This window comes from Oncorhynchus tshawytscha, linkage group LG07, assembly GCF_018296145.1.
Source record: "Oncorhynchus tshawytscha isolate Ot180627B linkage group LG07, Otsh_v2.0, whole genome shotgun sequence".
NCBI lineage: Eukaryota > Metazoa > Chordata > Actinopteri > Salmoniformes > Salmonidae > Oncorhynchus > Oncorhynchus tshawytscha.
Genome location: NC_056435.1, coordinates 32,679,585 through 32,704,769, shown reverse-complemented (window position 1 = coordinate 32,704,769; position 25,185 = coordinate 32,679,585). Strand labels below are relative to the sequence as shown.

Sequence of the window (25,185 nt, the reverse complement as noted above, 5' to 3'; positions counted from 1 at the left end):
GTATGTCATTGCGTCTTGAAGAGCACTGGTTGATGAGTGCATTCTTTTTTCAGTGACACTATTTAGCCTTTCGTATGAATCTTTAATCCACATCTCACCTATCCAAACCTATTGGATCTCATCCCATAACTGCAGAGGAATGGCACACCTAAAAGCAGTCATCATTTTGAGATAAAATGGCCAGGTGACAAGAAGTGGATGTGTAGTTAAACAATAAGGCCCAAGGGGGTGTGGTATATAGCCAATATACCACGGCTAAGGTCTGTTCTTAGGCATGACGCAGAGGTGCCTTATTGCTGTTATAAACGGGTTACCAATGTAATTAGAGCAATAAAAATACATATTTTGTCATACCCGGCTGTCAGCCAATAAAATTTGATTTGATTTATAAGCAGCTTTCAATGACCTGTCAAGAAAGAAAGCTACTACCAAGTTTCACCCTTTTTCCCTGTGCTAGAAGAACTCATCATTGAATGGCCATGATCTACAGTATCTCTATATACAAGCCATGGGTTTAGATACATAGTGATCACCTTAGCTCTGTATAAAATATTATACACTGCCTAATCCAATGCACAATAGAAGCATCCCTCTCAATTGTTGTGGGCTGCGCAGGACTTGTGGAAGCCATCTTCCCATCTGAAATGAGATATATCTGAAATATGGAGTTCATGAAGGTTTCTAGGAAGGAAAATTTGACATGGATGCTTTTTGAACTTTTTCCCAGTGATATTTCAATTATAGAGTTATTTACTCGGTGGAAAATCTTGACATCTTGACATAGGGAAATGTTGACTTTATCTACACTAAATTACTCTCCTTGTTGATTTAATATATTTCAGACTTGAAAGTATATTAATTTGTTCTGTAGTTTTATTTCATGCAATGATGGCACCTGAAAGCAGACATAATGTATTCACATGGAACTAAAAGGTGTGTAAAAGAAGGAGCAAAAAAAATCAATAAAAAAACCCAGACAGTAAAACGTCAGGTGAATGTTCTGTTTTTATATAATACGATATACTTGATGTGAAATGAATGAATTTGGTGACATCAGCATACAAATATACAAAACAAAGTATCACGTGCTGTACGGAAAACTGGAAACTTTGTACACAATTTACTTTCCACATATTCAAAGTGTCTGTGGCCTACTGTCCGACCAAGTAGTGGGCCTGCATCTGTCCTATGTTCCACTGTTCAGCAGCCTGCTGGCTGATGGAATGAAACTTGCCCTGCTCCTATTCTTACTAAACAGTGGGACCCTTAATCTCCTTCCGGAGGGCAGCACCTCAAAACATTCGGGCAAGATTGTGTGTGGGGTCCTCTATGATGTGTTTGGCTGTGTCCCTTGCCCGTTTTATCATAGAGGCCCTTAAGCCCCCTGCAATGCAGCCTGCAGAGCTTGGACCCCAGGTTCACAGTCTGCCTGAGGATACCCAACAGCCTACTGTACCAGGCAAGGAAACAGAAAGTCAGCAGACTCTCTATATGGCAGGTGTAATAATTGGATCCGGGTGTTGGTATTAATTTGTCTCAGTCTGCGCATAAGGTACAGTTGTGGTTGGCATTTTTGATTGATGTTCTCTGAGTGTTGGCATTAAAAGAGAGTGGGCTATCCATGATAGTTCCCATACACTTAAAGCTCCCCACTCAGTCTACCTCTTCACCACCCAGGACTAGGTGGCTCACTGGGTCTGCCTTCCTCCGGAAATGAATGAGCAATTCATTTTTGGGGTTGATGTTGAGTGTGAGGTAGTTGTTATTGCACCAGACATGAATCCTGTTTACTTCTATTTGGAAATGCATTGTGTCATCTGAGAGGTTGACAAGGGTAGTATCATCTACATATTTCGTTGCCAAGCAGTCTCTGTCGGAACATCTCAGGTCATTGGTGTATATGGAGAATAGCACTGGAGCGATGACCGTTCCTTAGAGGTAACTGGTAGGAATGTTGTGCTGTTGAACTTGACATATTGTCCCCAATCAGCAGGAAGTCCAAGACCCAAAAGGTAATACTGGGGTCCACCTGTAAGTGGGAGAGTGTGTCACAGAGAAGGTGAGGCTGCATGCAGGTAAAAGCCAAGGAGAAGTCCAGGAAAAGGATGCACACCAATGGAGGCTGGTGCGAGGACCAATAGGAAGACTGACTCATTGTAATGGCTGGATAGGAATGAATGGAATAGTATCGGACGTATGGAAACCACATGTTTGACTCTGTTCCACCAATTCCATTCCAGCCATTACAATGAGCCTGCCCTCCTGTAGCTCCTCCCACCAGCCTCCACTGATGCACACATAAGAGTGAGGCTTCTCCATGTGTGTCAATGCACTGTGCACCTCCGTCAGGACTGCATCCTCCACGGATCTGTTCTTTACGTATTCAAACTGCATTGGGTCAAGGGCTCCATCCACATGAGACCTGAGATGTGTGGGTATCAAGCGCTCAAGGCACTTCACAACGACTGAAGTTAACGCCACAGGACGATAGTCATTCAGCTCCGCTGGATTGTTCTCCTTTGGAAATAGTCGGATCTCAGACGTCTTCCAGAGGGAACCATGTGTTCTGATAAGAAGCTGTTAAAGAGCACGGGGATGATGTCTGCCAGCTCATCTGAGCATTCCTTCGGTAGCTGTCCCTTGATGTTGTCTGGTCGGGGTGCTTTGATGGATTTTTCTCTCTTGAAGACCCATCTCAGCACCTCTTCTCGATGGTTGACGCCTCCCCTCCATCCAGAGCCTGGAACTCCAGATGTTCCCTCACGCTTCTGTTACAGTGGAGACGTTGTGATTATCAAAATGACAGTAAAAAAAGTGTTGTGTTCATTGACAAACTGTCCCTAGTCATTTATGTTTTTTCTTTGGGTTTTTTGGCTTGCCCTGCCAGGGCTGCCTGAGATTCCCATGATTTACACTTTTTTTTGTAGTTGTCCTTAGCCTGATCTATTTGTTCTTTCACTGTCCTCTGTAGGGTTTTCACTTCCTCTTGGTTGCCAGCAGAAAAGGCTGTCTGTTTCATCTTAAGTGTCTGTTTAAACTCTGCAGTAATCCAAGACTTGTGGATAGCATTTAACCATCTTTGTGGAGACTAATATGCCCTCACAGAAATGTATATTTGCAGTCACTGCTGATACTGACTCCTCAAGGGTATGGTCCACTATAAGAATGTCCCAGTTTATACAGGCAAAACAGCCTTGCAGGCTTTCTACAGCTTCCTATGACCATATAAGGACTGCCCTTTCCTTAATATGTTTCAGTTTCAATGTTGGCAGTAATTTAATTGCATAGTGGTCCGACGTGTTCACTGGGGGCTTCTGCAGTGACTTATATGCCCTTTAATATTACCAGCACAAATCCAATTTACTATCTCCCCCTATGCTACAAGTAACATACTGTTCATAGTTTGGTAGGACAGTGAGCGAGAGTTAAAATAAACGGGTATGGTTTTGGGTGCATCAGGGGACATCTTCCAGCATGTTGATGCATTGGTAGATGGTTTGAGCAGCAGTTGTAGTATCTGCTGTGGGTGGTAAATAAACAGCTGTGATAAACACTTGTCCAAATTCCCTTGGGAGATAAAGGGCGCAGTGAAATGCATAATAGTTCAACATCTTTTGTGCAGATAGTGCTCTTGATGGTAATGGAAGAAAACCAGCATTTGTTTACGTAAAAACACACCCCTCCTCCTGTTGCTTTACCGGTGATTGACGGGTCACGATCTGTGCGAATGGGACCATAAAATCCATTCAATTTCAGCGCATCATTAGAAATGTCATCAGATAACCAAGTCTCTGTAAAACAGAGAAAGGAAGAGTCTCTATATTCACTCAGAAAGTGGGAATTGGCACTGAGCTCATAATTTTTATTTCTTATTGATCTCACGTTGACAAAAAGGATATTGGGGAGTGGTGGATTGTTCTTATGTTTTTTGAAGTTTCCTTCGCAATCATCCTCTTGTCTCCTTTCCTTAGTCCTCCTTTTAGTCTCTTCCATTGAACATTCCATGTTGTATTGATCTCCTGCGGCAATGCGCTTGTGCCATAGTTTTCTCTGCTGGTCTATGATGATTTGATATCAACAAGTTTGTGTCTGGTGTACCTGATACTCCATTGACGTATTCCACCTGCATCTCCAAACTTTAAGGGGACCTCCACAAGCAGATTCAGGCATGTGATCAAAACAAAAGCCAATTGTAAATCCATCTTATGTAGGCTACTCCCCATGAAATACGTTCAAGAATCATTAACATGGGAATGATGAAATATTTGTCTGTGAGTTCAACTGAGCAGGCCTCTAAAGCAAACCATCAAACACCTATCATTCTCAAATGTATATTTGAATACCTCTATCAGCTGGGGGGAAAAAAATGTATCATATTGTGTGTGTGTGTCTTTCTCTCTCCCTGTAAGTAAACTCAATCTTTTCCTTGAAAATAACTAATTAATTCAATATTGAACATTCTCTGCCCTTTTCATTTGTGCTTTATGAATTTCACATTTCTTTGTAAAATCAAATTCATAAATTGTGCCCATGTACTGTCTCTGTTTTGTCTTCATCATGATCCTAAAGCCTTGAATCTGAGTGCAATTGAAACAAAGTGGGGGAGGGGGAAGGGGTGATGAGCTGAGAGGCATCCGATTGGTTGTTTGCAGGTAAAGCAATCAGCAAATGCATTAATTATTAGGGGGCTATCTCCTGTCCTTTCAAACTGTTATCTCCTGTCTTTTCATACTAGAGAGGCAGAGTGGGAAGGGGGTTGGGATGTAGCGTCTCACACTCACTGACAGAGGGGGAGGTCAGTTTGCGGTGTGTTATGGGGGAGGGGGCACAAACAGAGGGCCATGGGCCCCTTTTTAGGTCTCTGTGGAATGTAATTGAGGCTCACTCTTTAAAACACAAGCAAACAACCAGGAAAACAGATAATTCATGATCGCTGTGTTGGCTTTCTGGCTGTGGTGATATCTGTTATAAACATATCATCTCAGTTGAATGCTGTTTATCAAATGCAAGTGAACTCTTGTAGCATAATATTATGGGAAAGAGTCCATATCAAACTTTCTCTGTCAAGACTAAATGTCTGTCTAGTGTCACAAATAATACTTCCTTTTGTGTTTTGAGTTCATGCGGATCAATAACCTAAATAAAATTGCTATGTTTGACGTTAAAATCTGTATACAATTGGCTGGACTGCATACATCTCTTTGAGCTTGAAACTTGGGACTCAGCTGAGGCAATGAACTTCACAGATTTTTTTTCAACAACACCCCTTTGAAGGTGACATCAAAGAGGCCTTGCATGTAAGTAAAACTTTTAAGAGACACACTGTGTATCAGGTGGACTATTTTTTTTCCATTCTATATTATTTCTGTCAACGTTTCCCCTTTCATTTGTAGACTGATTAAGGTCAAATGCCCAGACAGCAAACAGCAAGCAAGGAGCTAATTACCAAGTGTTACGCCAGAGACAGTACAGTATGAAGATAGGCTAAAACTGCTTCTCCAATAGAAATCCCCGATCAAACTTATAATGTTCCCTCTAAACTGAGCATGTGTGCAGGCACGCAGCTCCCCGGGAATGCTGTGCGCTAATAAGCAGGAGAGAGAACTTTACTCAACGTTCTAGAGTTTTCCCCGTTAACACTATCAACGTTTCCCTTTAATGTGGGAATAGTGATCGAATCAATGCAATTTTAGCCACTTTCAATGCTTTATACCACAACAAAACAAACTATGCAAGACTTTTAGTATGCGAAACTAACTATGTAAGACTTTTAGTATGCGAAACTAACTATGTAAGGGATTTTGTTGTAGGCAGGAAGCATCTGAGTAGGATTATATTGCATTGACAGGCAAGACTCAGGCCCATACTCTACAGTCTACACAGACCGGTGTGCCATAACCAATCAGAGCTGCAGTAGGCCTATATGCATTCACTTTGAACTGGACTGTTTTTACAGCATGAGCGGTCGTGAGTACATGTACTTATTTTAAGATCAAAGCGAGAGCTACATGTAGCGACATTTGTACATTTTGTTCATATCTTTCGCTAGTTAGTGAGTTATTAGCCCAGTTATAGATAATTTGTAGACAGCAATAGGGGAGTGATTGCTTCCCACAAGAGCACAAAATGTGTGCATTTTTAGACATTTTTGAAAAGTGAGTCAGGCAAAGAGTTATTTTTTTTGTTTGTCTTAAAGGGTCGGTGTATTTTGAGACAGGCTTGAATAAATTGTGTAGCCAATAGGCAGAGGGTAGCGTAGTTTGTCTGATTCTCTGTAATAATGGTATGGAAAAATTATGCATTTTATTTTGTAAAGTGGTTTCTTGCATCACACATTTTCAGTCACCTCGTCTGCAGGACAAGTGAATTAACAGGTTAATGTCAAGCCCTGCATGTTTGTTTCAAAAGTTCATGGAATGTTGGCGTACATTGAACACCACACATTGGCTGCTACTGTAGACTGAACAATAGAACAGCTATTTCCATGTTAAAATGTTATGGGATGTATTTTCTCCATTGTTTTTGATGGTAGGCCACTCTGGTAGGCCTACATTATGATCAAATAGCCACAGTAGCCTACTTGACCACTTAAAGCGGGTACAGCCTCAGTGTCGACAGGAAACACCGGAAGTTGCACAGAATTTTCATAACATTCAAGTTTGTGCTCAGCAGACCTGAAATTTGTTCAGTGCTGAAATTTTTTTCAGGGAACATTGCTTTTAGGCGACGTCATGGTGACGTTGGCTAGCTAAGCTCATGCATAGAAACAAGTCATCGGGTTTAACAGTTGTCTCGAGCTGAACTTCGCATGTGCAGGCCATCAAATCGAAGGCACTCCTTCGATATAGTTATTTTTGAAAAATGAAAATGTGTCAGTGTCAGTTTGTCACTTTCATAAGGTTGGAGTAATAACATGTTCAACTACTTAAGTCATTTGAATATATAAAATTAACCACTAACTAAAAATGTTTCGCTTGATCGGTTTGGTCTGTTTCGCAAACATTCCCGGAAGTCTCACGATGATGCACCTCTGGGTGGTTAGACTGTTTCTCACTGGCGCTATCCTCCAACCATTCCCTCTTTCTACCCCTTCTCATTCCCCCCTTCCCTCCCTCCATCTTTAGCCCTGACTCCCTCCGAACAGTTGAAATTCTACACGGGTGTGCTGAGAGATCACCATAGAGACAAATTCGTCACTATCTTCTGTGGCTCTTCTCCAGAGGGCAGTTGGGCCTCCCGAGTCACTTCATCCTCCTATAGGGCGATTTGACTTCACAGTGTTTGCTACATAATTGCAAATTGTACCCTGACCACCGCTGCTCTCCAATCCCAATGTGGCATATGGATATTGGCCGGTTTGTGTGTCAGTAGATAACATGCATGTTTTATATCCCCCTCATAATTGAAATAGTCATACTTGGAAACCCGCAATGGTTACAACGGACCATGTTGAAAAATTAACCAACAATCATACAATCAAAGAAAATATGTAGAACTATATGAAATTTGGGGGGTTAATTCTAGCCTTGTTACAATTGCAGACTGAAACATTAGACCTGTCAATATCCATTTTTGAGACCTCATAGAATGATGTGTCTATAAAAGAAAATAGTTTGACTTGGCCTAATGGCCTAATGGAAAATAGCATGTCACAACGGCCACGTGCACCGTTATCATGCATATCTCCATGAGCTACTTTGGTGAGCTATAAATAATGCATTGCTGCTGCCTGTCTCACAGGTAGGTTATTTAATTCATGTACGTGTAGTCCATATTTAGAAAAGCCCATACATCTTTACGCTAATAGAGGAGGAAGACAACTACCCTACCCAGAATCCCTGTCGCTCTGTTGCAAGCTGGGTTGTATAAATCAGTACTCCAAACAATTGCTAAATGTTCCGTTTTGCAACGAAAAATAGCGTTTCTATTGGACAAGTGCAGCCAATGGGAAGGTACCTACCTAAATCTGGCCAATAGAAATACTAGTGTTCGTTGTAAAACAAAACGAGAGTTTCTATTGGACAAATTCAGGTAGGTCCCTCCCCATTTCGTTCCGTTTGCTTTCGTTTAAGAAACGTTTTGCAACATAATCGGCATAATGAATACGCCCCTGGCTTCTTGCGCTTTGGGAGTGTTTCCCATTTAAACAAGCACAGTGGTGAAGATGGCGGAGAGTTAATAGTGGCAAAAAAGAAACTGGTGTGGTGTACTCAATGAATGCATTGAAGCGGGTGAGTTTTTCTGCTAATAGTCGGTGTTTTCTTTTCAAGTTTTTAAAGTGTTTTGTTGGTAACACTGATTTGGGGTTTAAACATGTGGCAAATGTTCCTGTTGATCTGATGTGCCGAGTTACTTGGAATAGGTAGAGGTTTCACCCGTCTTAGTATACCTCAGTGCAACCAACCAACCTACCTTGTAACGTTAGTTCCGATCGTGTTCGTTTATTTACGGAATTTTAGGTTGTGTGAAGTGTTCTTTCTACCTGCTGATGCGAGACCAAATTTTATCGTTTTGAATGTGCATTCCTCGTGGAGGTTTCGGACTGCTTTCATACCACCTACTCTTTTGTTACAAAGTTTATCCGAGGGGCAATTGATGGGCTACGTTCAGAACCAATTCTATTTAATTTCGACTGTGAGTGAACTCTTCTATTTGTGTAGTCTAGCAGGTTAAGTATCTCTGTGATTGTAACGGTTAATGACCCAGCACTACTATGTACAACGGAAAGGGGAGGGTTGGATACGGACGTCAGGCCACCCGTGAAACCTTCTAGTCTATGCTACATGTCACACATCGGTACAGAATAGGCTACTTATGACACTATATGTCTCAAGTTCACAGGCTACATTTTAATTTACTGTAGTGTAGACATTTGATGGGACATGGTGTTAGTATCTATGTGTGTGTGTGTGTGTGTGTGTGTGTGTGTGTGTGTGTGTTAGCGAGAACGTGTACTCAGCAGTGCAAACTCCTCATTGAGTTTTGGTTTAAAAAAAGGTTAACAACTACTGATATCTGTGTATGCTGAACATTCACTTTCGGAGGAGGTAAGGGAGCATTCTTCCGAGAGCTTGCTCATGTAACTCGACAGACAATGGAGCGTGAGTCATGTCGCTTGGATTTGTAAGGTTCAGGTCTAGGTGTGTGCAGTCAGTCTTTGCTTGTTGGCAGAACACGTGAATCACAAGCACCTATATGCACACATATACAGGAGGAGGACCTACCTATCTCGTCTTGCAAGACTCAATGCTCTGTCTGGCTTCAGACATTTTTATTTTTTTTTGGGGGGGACGGGGGCAGATTAAATGAAATCTGCCCTAGAATAACTTCAATCACATGCATGCTTTGGGTATTGGTTTAGAAGATGGGGGTTGTTTTATAAGCCATGTCTATCTGTCAGTTTTCTAATTAGGGCCAGGAGTTTTTCCTAACAATGTGACCTGACCAAGAAAAGCTTGAGGCCCGAGTTATAACGCGTCCTTTCTCCGCCACACTACTACCCACACATGTGACATGTAAGGCTGGCGAGCATGGTATCATGTGAATGTGTGTGTTTTTTTGGGGCTTGTTGGCATGGAGTATGGATAAGGCCACTGAGCTAGCCTATTTACCGGGTGGTCTTCATGGTCTCTTAATTTTTAGATTATTTATTCATGATAAATAAATAGGCCTAATTTAAATGTAATGCACACTTACATCTTCTCTAGCAGTGTGGGCCTATATGTGTTAGTATGTTTGTAGGAGGGGAACAGTGGCCACTGGGAAATTACCCAATGAACTGCTGCTGCTACTCATTCTTAACAAATGGAGCCCCTGTATCCCCCTTTTTCTCTCCCTTTCTGTCACACACAGGGTGTCAGGCTGCATTAACAATGAATCAATCTTCTGGGAGATTCTTTGACTACAGATGGGCTGAAGTGACTTGGATGCATTGCTTTTGCTCTTTGTCCGTTTTGCTACTGTGTTCTCATTAACGGGCTTCATCTCATGGGAGCGGGAGCATCTCTCTATGTGTCAGAGCTTTGTAGCAGATGAACCAATCCAATGATTTCCATAGCATATTGATTGGATACTGTTGGTGTATTTTTGAGTTGGTGTTTGTCAGCAGTTAGACTTTAGGATTTGAAATAGCATTTTTGGCCTTATTTAATTGTTAGTATAAGAAAATTGCCCTCATCCTTGCCACCTCTGAAAGCGTGGACTTTTACTTCCATCAATGAGAATGAGTGGGAAAATAAGCGAATGCCTCATCACCTTTTGTTGTGGCAAGGCCCTTTTTGATAACTACCTCCACTCTGTCTTTGTCACGCTGCATTTTTGCTCCATTGATGTCTGAATAGATGGCATTCTTTTAGTGTGTCGTAAGGGGTGTGTGTGTGTTACAGAGAGAGGATGTTAGATCAAAGGTATTTGGTGTGTGTGTGGCATTAACAAGATGAATAGTGGGGAGAGCGGCGTAGTGGCTGCGGAAGGGCTCTTGATGACACAGCGAGCTGAAAGGAAAGCCTGATTGTTTTCCTAATTGGAATTTTGATTCTTTGGCCTGTACCTTTTTTGGGGGGGGAGGGGTAAAAGAGGAGCGGTAGTGAGGAGCTTAAATGGAAAGGCTACATTGGGATTTGGGCAATATTTCCCCAGTCAAATTAACTCATGGATAACATTTTTGTCTCTGCATCCAGTATGAAGGAAGTTGAAGGTAGTTTCGTGAGCCAATGCTAACTAGCGTTACCACAATACCTGGAAGTATATGGTATCTACTAGCACACTAGCAGTTGCCATAGACTTCGTCATTGCGCAAGTTAGCAATTGTGCTAAACAAAGGCGCTTTAAGCATGTAAAATCTTGGTTGGGTAACAAACAAAAACAAGTGGGATGCATGCCAGCAAAGCCACTACACAAAACTAATCGATACATGAATTGCACTATAACGGTGACAAATGGTACCCACAAACGGCCTACATAAAGCTGTCCCAACAGTAGTCCCAACATTTTACCACCTATACACTTTCAGCAAAACAGTTAATTCTGCATCATCACTGCCTTTAAAAAAACACAGCTGATATGGCTGACTTGCTTAAACAAATGTGGTTTCTAATGACAATTGAACTATGGCATAAGGGGACGACAAGCGAATAAGAGGCAATCCGTAATTTAGATTTAGACATTAATGAGCGAGCTAGGACGGACGTAGTTATATTGACTTTGTTTAGCACTTTTGTAATGCACAGCAAATAGAACATGGGCTGTTCTTAGTGTTCTCCCTGTACACCAAGTCAGAACCGTAGGATAAATAAAGGGGGCATATAAGCAGACAATAAAAGCTCCTACAATATTCAATGGTTACATTTCTCTAAAACGGGTTATAGGCTACATGTGCGCCACCAAGTCAGAACAGTAGGTGAAATTAAGAGGGGTAAACAGACCAAATTATTAGTGTGAGAGAAATGAGGTTGAATCATGATGACATCATTGATCTTCAGGTCATAGCTCCAGAAAGTGGCTGGATTTACAATTCTGAATTGGATGACTGTTCAAAATGTATTTACGCAGTCGGAGCTCGTTTATTACTGACTTCCCAGTTGTCTTGCACTCACTGAAGTCAATTTTTCAGTTCCGAGTTAACGGTTGTTTTGAGCGCGGCACAAATCATGCTTCTTTGACAGCATGGCCAATGTTGAATGTTTATCATTAGTGATGCACCAATATATTTTTGACCGATATCCAATATTTCCCTTGCCCCAAAAAAAACAAAGGATATTTAAAACTTGAGCGGCCTTTTAAGCATTCTAGTATAGTTAACACACACACATGGATGCAGCGGTCTAAGCCACTGCATCTCGGTGCAAGAGGCGTCACTACGGTCCCAGAGTCTGGATTTGAATCAATCACATCTGGCTGTGATTGGGAGTCCCATAGGGCGGCGCACAATTGACCCAGCGTCGTCCGGGTTTGGCTGGGGTAGGCCGTCATTGTAAATAAGAAGTTGTTAACAGACTTGCCTAGTTAAATTAAGGTTACACACACACACCACACTGACCAAAAAGTTATTTTGTTGTCATTTACCTATGTACCCATTACCAGTAAAACATCATCAAACCTATTTCTCTCACTTACTTGCTGTGCTGTTTTGTTTTTCAGTCGTTTCATTCTCAACCAGGATTTTTTGGGGTCTTTGCATGTCAAAAAATATATTTGTTGTGTCAAATAACACTATTTGACCAATCAGGACCTGAAATATGACTGCACGTCAAACATTTTTGTATGTAGTTATTACACTCGTATTTCATATGTCACGGTGATTCATCGATACGTATGCTATGATGCTGGTAAAGGTGTCTCGTGCACCTACAGTGCTGGCAATAAAAAAAGCTAGCTAGCTCATGAATGCAAACAACGTTCTTCCCCAAAAACATAGCAATACGACAATCTGTTTCAGTAGCTATAGTTAGCTAACTATATAGGTAGGTACCATCTAAAATATCCCACATTTATAAGACTGTTCTTATTTGATTAATGGTGGTCTGACACATCTTTGAAGCTAGCCACAATAAGGATTAGCCACAAAAGTGGACTTTGCGGTTTGCCTTCAAAATAAAAGTATTGGTGCTAGCTAGGTACCCCAGAAGTTGCAGTCGAACAAATGATGCTTTATTATCAACACAGTATTGTAAACATCGTTCATGGCTGGTGTTTGCTGACTTGTTGTACTGCTTTGACAGTGTTAATGTATCTTTTTTGACACGCAAACAACGTTCCATACTATGCTATTAGCATCCCGACATACAATGACGCTATTACTGTGTAACTCCGGTAGGGCAACATCGGAAAAATAGCGCACTTGGTAGTGTTAAACGGTGCTCGACCAGTTGGCGAATGCCAACATCACCCACGACAGAGAGCAGTTGATTTTCAAGGGCAATTAATTCAATTTTTGGCTTTAATGGATTTCGCCCTAGAGTTTTCTCGCTGACATTTTGTTACTCTTTCAAATGACTGCTTGACTTGTTGACTGCTCGATCCACACAGCAGATATTGTGGGCTAGTTTAGGAATGCTGTGTTGCACGTATAGAGCAAAATATTATGCCATGTACCTTCGTTAAGTACGTATGCACATCAGCTTTGACATAGGTTTTGCACATCGGACGTTAAGATGGACATGGACGATACATCGGTGAACATATCGGAATCAGACTATTAGCTTAAAAATGCCAGCATTGGTATCGTCCATCCCTATTTATCATTTTAAACTTGGAAAAGAGCCCCTTAATCCTAGATTTGGGACCACACAGCCACTCCACTGAATGGCAAGCTAGTGATTGCTTTGCAAACGACTCATTGTTAAATTAGCTATTTCCATCTTGTCATGTTTATGGCCGATGAGCACCGATACGTTTTAGCTATAGTTTCTCTTCATTACTTCTTTAAAAAAAAAACAAGGAATAAAAAGAATTTGCCAGTAGATTGTCGACTTGATTCATGATGTCGACTGCTAGATAAGATTTTGCAAGTATGATGTTGACATGATCAGTCCAACCAAAGCTGCTGTACATATAACTTGATTTGATGTCATTTTATCTGTGGCCACTGACCTTGAGCCTTCTTGGGTGGGCACTTCTAATGTAGCTCTATGGCAGCACCGACGGGGCTAGAGTTTTCTAGCTCTACCCTTAGACTTGGCGACGACGTAGTGTCCCCATGAGTGACAGAACACTGACCCAATCACGGTGCAACGCTCTATTTTCTGCTGTTTTGCCCCATGACAGAAAGCACTGAGCTAGGCTGAAACGCCTGCATTTTTGGAGCTGCCTTACTCAAGAAAGCAAAAAAGAGTGTTTGTTTGCAGCTTAACTAAATTATATATTTTTTTACATTGTTTGCCAACTGATATGTGACACGTATTAATGCAAAACAGGCAAGCCCCTCCCCCAAACTGCATGCAGAGACAAATGAATCTTACTCTGGGGACGTAGATAAAGGGTTTCATTGTCAAAATCCTGAATTATCCCTGTAGGTGATCCTTATTAACTTGGAATAGGTAGGCTTTTTCTCTTGGAGTTAAGTGTAATTTTCTTCTTTGGTTTAAGTCACACTTGGGTTACACAATGTTTACACAAATTCTCAAAGTTCTACAGCTGCATCATTTGAGAGCGTCTTGACTGGCTGCATCATTGCTTGGTATGGCAACAGCACCGCCCTGGATTGCATGGGCGAACAGATTGTGGTGCAGACAGCTCAGTACATCACTTGGGCTGAGCTCCCTGCCATCCAGGACCTCTATCAGGCCCAGAAAATCATTAGACTGCAACCACCCAAGCCATAGACTGTTCTCTCCGCTTCGAAATTGCCGGTGCATCAAGACTGACACAAACAGGCTCCTGAACAGCGTCTATCCCAAAGCCATAACTTTGCAAAATTGCTAACAAATTGGCTGCACGGACGATCTTAGTTTACGCTTGTATTTTATTTAAACGTTTACATGCCCTCTTCACACTCACAGGACTCTACGCGCGCACACACACACATACTGACTCCACACACACACAATCATCATTTACACTTTTGCTACTCTTTTTATCGTACATGCTGATGCCTAGTCACCTTATCCCTATACGTACTGTATCTACCTCTATCACTCCAGTATCCCTGCACATTGTAAATATGGTACTGGAACTGACCCTGTATATAGCTTCTTGCTTTTCTGTGTTCTCATTTTTATTTTTCATGTGTTTTTGTTCTGCCTTGTGTTTTATTGTTAGTGCTATATTGATGTTGATTACTGCATTGTTGGGTTTGGAGATTGCAAGGAAGGCATTTTGCTGTACTTGTGCATGTGATCATTAACTTAACATCTAAATATTAGTAATTTAGTAGACACCCTTATCCAGAGTGACTTGCAGTAAAGTGCTTTCATCATAAGGTAGCTAAATACAACAACCACATCTCAGTCATAGTATATTGAACAAAAATACATTTTGCAACAATTTTACTGAGTTACAGTTCATATAAGGGTAATAAATTCATTAGGCCCTATTCAATGGATTTCACATGAATATGAAGGGGCGCAGCCATGGGTGGGCCTGGGAGTGCATCGGCCCACCCACTTGCTAGCAAGGCCCTCCCACTGAATGGGCCTGGCTCCCCAATCAGAATTTGATTTCCCCTGCAAAAGGGCTTCATAACAGACCGAGATACTCCTCAGTTTCTTCGGGTGGCTGGTCTCAGATGATCCTGAAGCTGAATGTGGAGGTCCTGGGCTGGCGTGGTTACTCGTACCCTGCGGTTGTGAGGCTGATTGGACGTACTGCCAAATTCTCTAAAACAATGTTGGAAGCAGCTTATGGTAGAGAAATGAACATTAAATTCTCTGGCAACAGCTCTGGTGGACATTCCTGCAGTCAGCATGCCAATTACACACTCCCTCAGCTTCTTTTATTTCACCTCATGAAACATGGGACCAACACTTTACATGTTGCGTTTTATATTTTTGTTCCGTATAAGTCAACTTTTTTTTTTTTTTTTTTTTTTTTTTTTTAATATACAGTTTTACACTTTTTGAGTTAACATTTTACTTCTGGTTCTTCTTTGGCGAGAGCGCTAAAGTAGCATCCAGTTGTATGACGCTACATTTCCGTGACGATACAGTCCTACACAACAAGCTCAAGGTCAGTAATTCATGTGGTGACAGTAGACTGTATCACTGCATGTCAACGCACACCTGAGGGGAACCAAAGCCCCACATCTCAACAAATACCCGTAACAGGTTAGCTGGTTGAAATATTTAAGACTACATTTCTGACAGTGAGTTAAATACCGGATGTGTAGGAACTGCAGAGCAACTTAAACGGCAGAATTTCCTTCAATGGAAGCCACCAAGCCCTAGTCTCTATCACTTCGTGCAGTCTGGCTCTACTACTATCACTTCATATTAAATCATTCCCCCATTCACCTCTTGTTCAACTCTGAGGTAATACCCAAATGCAGGGGTAATTCTGCCGAATGTGAGCCATCCACACTTATGAAGGCTAAACGTGCAGCCTGAAGCAATCATTGCACCAAATTCCAATTTATAACCAGCAAGGCTTTGTAACAGTTTTATGTTGTAAAGGAGGGGGAAGGGGGGTGCACAGCGCTCTTCCACCCGTCTCTACTTTCTCTCCCTTCCTTGTAAAACTGGTTCACCTGAACAACCGAATGGGAGGGTAGCTCCCTGCCCTGGTTTTGTTACCATTGTAAATTGTTAGCAAGACTATTTGTGTTTTGTTTAGGGCCCCCTCTTTCTAAAGTTTGGGAAGAAAAGGAGGAGGGGGGGGGGGATTGTTACCAGATGCTTTTTCTCATGTGGGCAGAGAGGCGTAAATTCTGGATTAACTTCTCAACTGCTACACTGCCACCTTGCCCGCCCCACGTCTGCCTCCACAGCTAGAAGTAGAGTTAAGTTTTGAGTGACACAGAATTCCACCGTGAAGTGAGAAGGCCCCTGCTATTCTGGGGTCGATCAGCAAGCATACTGCAGATTAACAACACTGTCAACATCAAATCTTAACCACATTTTATTGTAACTTTTACATTTGTCCAACTACATACAGTGAGGCGGGAAAAGTATTTGATCCCCTGCTGATTTTGTATGTTTGCCCACTGACAAATGATTAGTCGATAATTTTAATGGTAGGTTTATTTGAACAGTGAGACAGAATAACAACAAACAAAATCCAGAAAAACGCATGTCAAAAATGTTAAATGTTATAAATTGCATTTTAATGAGGGAAGTAAGTATTTGACCCCCTCTCAATCAGAAAGATTTCTGGCTCCCAGGTGTCGTTCATACAGGTAACGAGCTGAGATTAGGCGCACACTCCTAAAGGGGTGCTCCTAATCTCTGTTACCTGTATAAAAGACACCTGTCCACAGAAGCAATCAATCAGATTCCAAAATCTCCACCATGGCCAAGACCAAAGAGCTCTCCAAGGATGTCAGGGACAAGATTGTAGACCTACACAAGGCTGGAATGGGCTACAAGACCATCGCCAAGCAGTTTAGTGAGAAGGTGACAACCGTTAGTGCGATTATTCGCAAATGGAAGAAACACAAAAGAACTGTCAATCTCCCTCTGCCTGGGGCTCCATGCAAGATCTCACCTCGTGGAGTTTCAATGATCATGAGAATGGTGAGAACCCAGAACTACACAGGAGGATCTTGTCACTGATCTCAAGGCAGCTGGGACCATAGTCACCAAGAAAACAATTGGGTAACACACTATGCCGTGAAGGACTGAAATCCTGCAGTGCCTGCAAGGTCCCCCTGCTCAAGAAAGCACATATACATGCCAGTCTGAAGTTTGCCAATGAACATCTGAATGATTCAGAGGACCAGTGGGTGAAAGTGTTGTGGTCAGATGAGACTAAAATGGAGCTCTTTGGCATCAACCCGCTGTGTTTGGAGGAGGAGGAGGAATGCTGCCTATGACACCAAGATCACCATCCCCACTGTCAAACATGGAGGTGGAAACATTATGCTTTGAGGGTGTTTTTCTGCTAAAGGGACAGGAACTTCACCGCTTCAAAGGGACGATGGACAGGGCCATGTACCGTCAAATCTTGGGTGAGAACCTCATTCCCTCAGCCAGGGCATTGAAAATGGGTCGTGGATGGGTATTCCAGCATGACAATGACCCAAAACACACGGCCAGGGCAACAAAGGAGTGGCTCAAGAAGAAGCACATAAAGGTCCTGGAGTGGCCTAGCCAGTCTCCAGACCTTTAATCCCATAGAAAATCTGTGGAGGGAGCGGAAGGTTCGAGTTGCCAAACGTCAACCTCAACCTTAATGACTTGGAGAAAATCTGCAAAGAGGAGTGGGACAAAATCCCTCCTGAGATGTGTGCAAACCTGGTGGCCAACTACAAGAAATGTCTGACCTCAGTACTTGGTGGCAAAGCCCTTGTTGGCAATCACAAAATAATGTTTTGCAGAGGGGTCTCATACTTATTTCCCTCATTAAAATGCAAATCAATTTATAATATTTTTGACAAGTTTTTCAGGATTTTTTTTATTATGTCTCACTGTTCAAATAAACCTACCATTTAAAATTATACAGTGGGGCAAAAAAGTATTGTCAGCCACCAATTGTGCAAGTTCTCCCACTTAAAAAGATGAGGCCTGTAATTTTCATCATAGGTACACTTCAACTATGACAGACAAAATGAGAAAAGAAAATCCAGAAAATCACATTGTAGGATTTTGAATGAATTTATTTGCAAATTATGGTGGAAAATAAGTATTTGGTCAATAAAAGTTTCTCAATACTTTGTCATTGCCAACAAAGGGTATATAACAGATGTCAAACTTTTTCTGTAAGTCTTCACACTGTTGCTGGTATTTTGGCCCATTTCTCCATGCAGATCTCCTCTAGAGCAGTTATGTTTTGGGGCTGTTGCTGGGCAACACAGACTTTCAACTCCCTCCACTGTAGAAGGATCATTTCTTTGTCAGTGGGCAAACGTACAAAATCAGCAGGGGATCAAATACTATACTAATTAACATATTCTCACCCTTGCCACTTCTGCTCAGTTGTTACCGTGATGTCACTCTTCATGTGGTTTAAGGCAACACCCAATCCAAGGGTTGCTTTCCGATACCTGTCGATCCATGTTTTAAGAGCAGGCCAGCACTGCTGTCATTTTCCCCACAGATGTAGAGCAATGAGATGAAACACAGGAGCAAACCCATTTGGGTGGTCTTGGCTCTGCATTCATGCACCTCAACTGATGATCTGTACCAGGAGTCTGGACTCTACTAGTGCTTTGACAGGTCCCTATTGTCAGAGGTTAATGGCTCAGATGTGCAGATAGGGATCTTATTGCAGAGGAATAATCTCCTGTTTAGTCTCGGGTCTTTTATTTTTTCCGTTCCCGTATTGCTACTAGCCTGGCAAATGAAGCTTTCTTTCCCTATGCGCAAAAGAGGCCCCCAACATCGGGAGGCTCTGCCATCATACTTTATATTAAGATACCTGATGAAACACCAACATGTAGAGACACCTTTTGAAGTAAACCCATGTCAGAGGTTATATTTTAAAGTGCAAGCCAGAACAAATGCCCTTTGACACTTCACTATTCTAAATGGGTGGTGAAAGCTGAATGTTCCTCAGCTGCCTTTTTGTAGAACATTAATTAATTCATCCTGCCATACTTGAATGGGCATTTGCACAGAGATGCAGTTGAGAAGATTTGTAATCCTGTGTAGTTCTTAGAACCAACATAATAGGTGGATTTTATGGACATTTCCATGTAAAAGGACCTATGAGCACCAACATGTGAAGTCATAGGTGCACGTCAATTGAAAGCAGAAAGTCAATTTTTGGAGGGGAAATTAAGGCAAAGCTATAAAAAAATATAAATCTTTCTCCACTGTTTTTCATCTTAGAAATTAGACGGTGGCTATGTTATTTGTCTTTATTTCACCTTTATTTAACCAGGTAGGCCAGTTGAGAACAAGTTCTCATTTACAACTGCAACCTGGCCAAGATAAAGCAAAGCAGTGCGACAAAAACAACAGTTGCACAAAAACAAACGTACAGTCAATAACAGAATAGAAAAATCTGTTCATTGTGTGCAAATGTAGGGAGGTAGGCAATAAATAGGCTGTAGATGTGAAAAATAATTACAATTTCACATTAATACTGGAGTGATATATGTGCAAGTAGAGATACTGAGGTGCAATAGGGTAAGTAACAATATGGGGATGAGGTAGTTGGGTGTGCTATTTACAGATGGGCTGTGTACAGTGATTGGTAAGCTGCTCTGACAGCTGATGCTTAAAGTTAGAGAGGGAGAGCTAAGACTCTAGCTTCAGTGAATTTTTTTTTTTTTTTTTTTTTTCCAGTCATTGGCAGCAGAGAACTGGAAGGAAAGGCAGCCAAAGGAAGTGTTTGCTTTGGGGATGACCTGTGCAATATACCTGCTGGAGCACGTGCTACGGGTGGGTGTTGCTATGGTGACCAGTGAGCTGAGATAAGGCAGGGCTTTACCTAGCAAAGTCTTATGGATGGCCTGAAGCCAGTGGGTTTGGTGACGAATATGTAATGAGGGCCAGCCAATGAGACCATACAGGTCGCAGTGGTGGGTAGTAATTTGGGCTTTGGTGATAAAACAGATGGCACTGTGATAGACTGCTTCCAATCTGCTGAGTAGAGTTGGAGGATATTTTTATAAATTACATCGCCGAAGTCAAGGATCGGTAGGATAGTCATTTTTACAAGGGTATGTTTGGCAGCGTGAGTGATGGAGGCTTTGTTGCGAAATAGGAAGCCGATTCTAGATTTAATTTTGGATTGGAGATGCTTAATGTGAGTCGAAGGAGAGTTTACAGTTTAACCAGACACCTAGGTATTTGTAGCTGTCCACATGCTAGGTCAGAACCGTCCAGAGTAGTGATGCTAGGTCGGGCGGAAGGGTGCAGGCCGTAATCGGTTGAAGAGCATGCGCTTAGGTTTACTAGCATTTAAAAACCGTTGGAGGCCACGGAAGGAGAGTTGTATGGAATTGAAGCTCGTCTGGAGGTCTGTTAGCACAGTGTCCAAAGAAGGGCCAGATGTTTACAGAATGGTGTCGTCTCCGTAGAGGTGGATCAGAGAATCACCATCGAGTCTGCCGATAAGAATGCTGTGATTGACAGAGTCGAAAGCCGTGGCCAAGTTGATGAAGACGGCTGCACAGTACTTCAATCGATGGCGGTTATATCGCGTAGGACCCTGAGAGTGGCTGAGGTGGATCCCATGACCAGCTCGGAAACCAGATTGCATAGTGGAGACTGTACGGTGGGATTCTAAATGGTCAGTGATTTGTTGATTTTTTTTATTTTTTTTAAAACTTGGCTTTTGAAGATTTTAGAAAGGCAGGATGGAGATAGGTCTATAACAGGTTGGGTCTAGAGTGTCTCCCCCTTTTTGAAGAGTGGTATGACCGTGGCAGCTTTTCTCTTTTGTATCGTCTGAGATCCCCAGAGGTTGAATAGGCTAGTAATAAGGGTTCGAATAATTTAGGTGGATAATTTTAGGAGGGGGTCCAAATTGTCTAGCCCAGCAGATTTGTAGGATCCAGATTTTACAGCCCTTTCAGAACAGCCGCTGTCTGGATTTGGTTGAAGTGTGGGTTTGGGCAAGTTGCTGCAGGGGGTGCTAAGATGTTGGCCGGGGTAGGGATAGCCAGGTGGAAAGCATGGCTAGCTGTGGAAAAATGCTTATTGAAATGATTGATTATCAGTGGTGAGTGTTTCCTATCTGCAGTGGAGTGGGCAGCTGGGAGGAGGTGCTCTTATTCTCATTGACTTTAGTGTCCCAAGAAATGTGGGAGTTAGTGCTACAGGAAGCAAATATCTATTTGAAAAAGCTAGCCTTAGCTTTCTTAACTGACTGAGTATATTGGTTCCTAACTTTCCTGAAAAGTCAAGTTAAGCATGTCCCAGTTTAGGTCCCCTAATAGTATGAACTCTGAAGATAGATGGGGAGCGATCAATTCACATATGTTGTCCAGGGCACCTCTGGGGCCTGAAGGTGGTCTATAACAAGCGGCAACGGTGAGAGACTTGTTTCTGGAAAGGTGTTTTTTAAAATATATTTTTTAAGTAGAAGCTTGACTTGTTTGGGCACAGACCTGGATAGTATGACAGAGCAGTAGAGCGCAACTCTGCCCCCTTTGGCAGTTCTTTCTTGTCGGAAAATGTTATAGTTAGGGATGGAAATTTCAGGATTTTTGGTGGACTTCCTAAACCAGGATTCAGATATGGCTAGGACATCCGGGTTGGCGGAGTGTTCTAAAGCAGTGAATAAAACAAACATGGGGAGGTGGCTTCTAATGTTAACATGCATGAAACCAATGCTTTTATGGTTACAGAAGTCAACAAATGAGTGCCTGGGGAATGGGAGTGATGCTGGGGGTTGCAGGGCCTGAGTTAACATCTACATCACCGGAGGAGTAGGATAAGAGTACGGCTAAAAGAACTGGTCGTCTAGTGCGTTCGGAACAGAGTTAAAGGAGCAGGTTACTGGGCACGGAAGAATAGATTCAAGGCATAATGTACAGTAGGGGTCGACCGATTTTATGATTTTTCGATACCGACTATTGGAGGACCAAAAAAGCCGATAACGATTAATCGGCCGATTTTTAAATTACATAAATAAAAATTAGTTGTAATAATGACAATTACAACAATACTGAATTAACACTTATTTTAACTTAATATAATACATCAATAAAATCTATTTAGCCTCAAGTAGATAATGAAACATGGTCAATTTGGTTTAAATAATGCAAACACAAAGTGTTGGAGAAGAACGTAAAAGTGCAATATGTGCTATGTAAGAAAGCTAACGTTTCAGTTCCTTGCTCAGAACATGAGAACGTATGAAAGCTGGTGGTTCCTTTTAACATGAGTCTTCAATATTCCCAGGTAAGAAGTTTTAGGCTGTAGTTATTATAGGACTATTTCCCTCTATACCATTTGTATTTCATTAACCTTTGACTATTGGATGTTCTTATAGGCACTTTAGTATTGCCAGTGTAACAGTATAGCCTCCGTCCCTCTCCTCGCTCCTCCCTGGGCTCGAACCAGCAGCACAACGACAACAGCCACCACATCGAAGCAGCGTTACCCATGCAGAGCAAGGGAAACAACCACCCCAAGGCTCAGAGCAAGTGAAGTTTGAAACGCTATTAGCGCGCGCTAACTAGCCAGCCATTTCACTTCGGTCACACCAGCCTCATCTCAGGAGTTGATAGGTTTGAAGTCATAAACAGTGCAATGCTTGACACACAACGAAGAGCTGCTGGCAAAACGCACAAAAGTGCTGTTTGAATGAATGTTTACGCGCCTGCTTCGGCCTACCACCGCTCAGTCAGATACTTAGATACTTGCATATAATCTGACTGAGCATACAGGACACGCTAGATAATATCTAGTAATATCATCAACCATGTGTAGTTAACTAGTGATTGTTTTTTATAAGAGGTTTAATGCTAGCTAGCAACTTAACTTGGCTTACTGCATTTGCGTAACAGGCAGTCTCCTTGTGGAGTGCAACGAGAGAAGCAGGTCGTTATTGCGTTGGACTAGTTAACTGTAAGGTTGCAAGATTGGATCCCCGAGCTGACAAGGTGAAAATCTGTCTTTCTGCCCCTGAACGAGGCAGTTAAACCCACCGTTCCTAGGCCGTCATTGAAAATAAGAATGTGTTCTTAACTGACTTGCCTAGTTAAATAAAGATTAAATAAAGGTGTAAAAAATAAAATAAAAATTGGCGCCCAACAATACCGATACCCGATTGTTATGAAAACTTGAAATCGGCCCTAATTAATCGGCATTCCGATTAATCGGTCGACCTCTAATGTACAGACAAGGGTATGGTAGGATGTGAGCCAGGTGCGGTCACATAAGGAAGGAATATTGATCAGGGCTGGAGGCTCTACAGTGGTATAAGACACAAATTACTAACCAAAACAGCAATAGACAAGGCAGGGAGAGACCTGTGTAGCCGAGTGATCATAGGGTCCAGTGAGTAGCTAGGTGAGCAGACAGCTAGCAGGCCGGTGCTAGCAGATGGGCCTGCGGGGGACGCCTGTAGAAACCCCCTCAGACAGTTACGTCGGCAGACCAGTTGTGATGGATCGGCGGGGCTCCATGGCGGCTGTAAAGGGTTCCAGGACAAATGGCAAAAGAGGTATTGTAGCCCAGGAATTGGTTGATGGATCTCTTCGGCTAGCCGGGAGATGGTCCTAGCTCCAGGCTAACTGGTGCATTTTTCGGGATGGCGATGTTAGCCAGGAGTAGTCACTCGGATAGCAGTTAGCTAGCTGCGATGTTCCGGTGTAAAGGTTCAAATCAAATCAAATTTTATTTGTCACATACACATGGTTAGCAGATGTTAATGCGAGTGTAGCGAAATGCTTGTGCTTCTAGTTCCGACAATGCAGTAATAACGAGCAAGTAATCTAACTAACAATTCCAAAAAAACTACTGTCTTATACACAGTGTAAGGGGATAAAGAATATGTACATAAGGATATATGAATGAGTGATGGTACAGAGCAGCATAGGCAAGATACAGTAGATATCGAGTACAGTATATACATATGAGATAAGTATGTAAACCAGAGTTTGCTGTAGGAATCCAGAGATGTGGTAGGGAATAACGGTCCGATATGCTCTGGGTTGATATCGCGCTGTGCAGGAGTTGACAGGGCTGAGGCTGACTGATGTCCGGGTTGATGATGGTGATGACCGCTAGCAGTGGCTAACTGACTAGTAGCTAGTTAGCTGGCTAGCTTCTGGCTAGCTTCTGGCTAGCTTCTGAAGGGGGTTCCAGTTCTAAAGTATAGAAAATAGCAGATCCATACCGCATTGGGTGAGGCGGGTTGCAAGAGTATGTCCAGTCCATAGATGGAAATTGAGAGAAAAAATATGTATATGAAGAAAAGCGATATATACAAGAGTCTGGACAAGACCATCAAAACAGACATCCCACTGCTACACCATCTTGGAAGCTTTGATTTCTGGTCAATCAGATGGAAAGGGGCTCTTAGAAAAAATTAAGGTATTAGAAATGCATCAAATCACAATGTTGAAGTAAAGACCCCTGCCAACTTATATTTTATATTTAGTTTAAAAAAAGATGTGTTCTGTAAGTTTAGGAAGCGTTATTCGGTTACCAAAAACTCAAAGATTTTAAAGATGATAAAAATTTAAAAAATAAATCTCCCACGTGAGGGAGGATAATGTAAGTTCACAAAGTAACAAGTAAAGGTCGAACTACCAATCGTATTGTTTTAACTGATATAAAGATAAGTGATTTTAAAACTGTAATTCTGTTATGAAGGTAAATGGAATTACTAAAAAAATGTGTAATGGAACTACTGCAATTGAATTGGCTACATTGGGAAATCATAGTAGCCCGTGACCAAACTGATTTGTGACTAGTGTCCTCCCTTACACTGGCATACTGTTATGTTAAGCTCATAACTCTTTCTTTCTGTCATCTAGTGTTCAAAGCAAGCAGTGTGCACCGACTCGCTCCTGAGTCGCTCGAGCAAATCCCCATCGGATAGCCCCCCAAAATGTATGGATATTATTTGAATAGTGAAATCATTTCAAATGTCCATCCCTACTACCATGAAATCTACCCTCTTTCCATTTAC

General features: G+C 42.0%; 1 protein-coding gene across 6 annotated transcripts in view; it reads left to right on the top strand.

Moving 5' to 3' along the window:
• The window catches only part of LOC112254390 (nuclear receptor coactivator 3), a 64,214-nt gene that overhangs the window by 11,884 nt on the left and 27,145 nt on the right, over window positions 1–25,185 (top strand). For 3 of the 6 annotated variants that reach the window (XM_024426935.2, XM_024426934.2, XM_024426927.2), the window contains exon 1: window positions 8,118–8,231. The exons of 2 other annotated variants lie outside the window; for them this stretch is intronic. The gene's annotated coding sequence lies outside the window, so the exon portion shown is untranslated. Of the gene's footprint in view, window positions 1–8,096; window positions 8,232–25,185 lie in introns of those variants that run through there. One more of the 6 variants, XM_024426931.2, reaches the window with a different exon arrangement.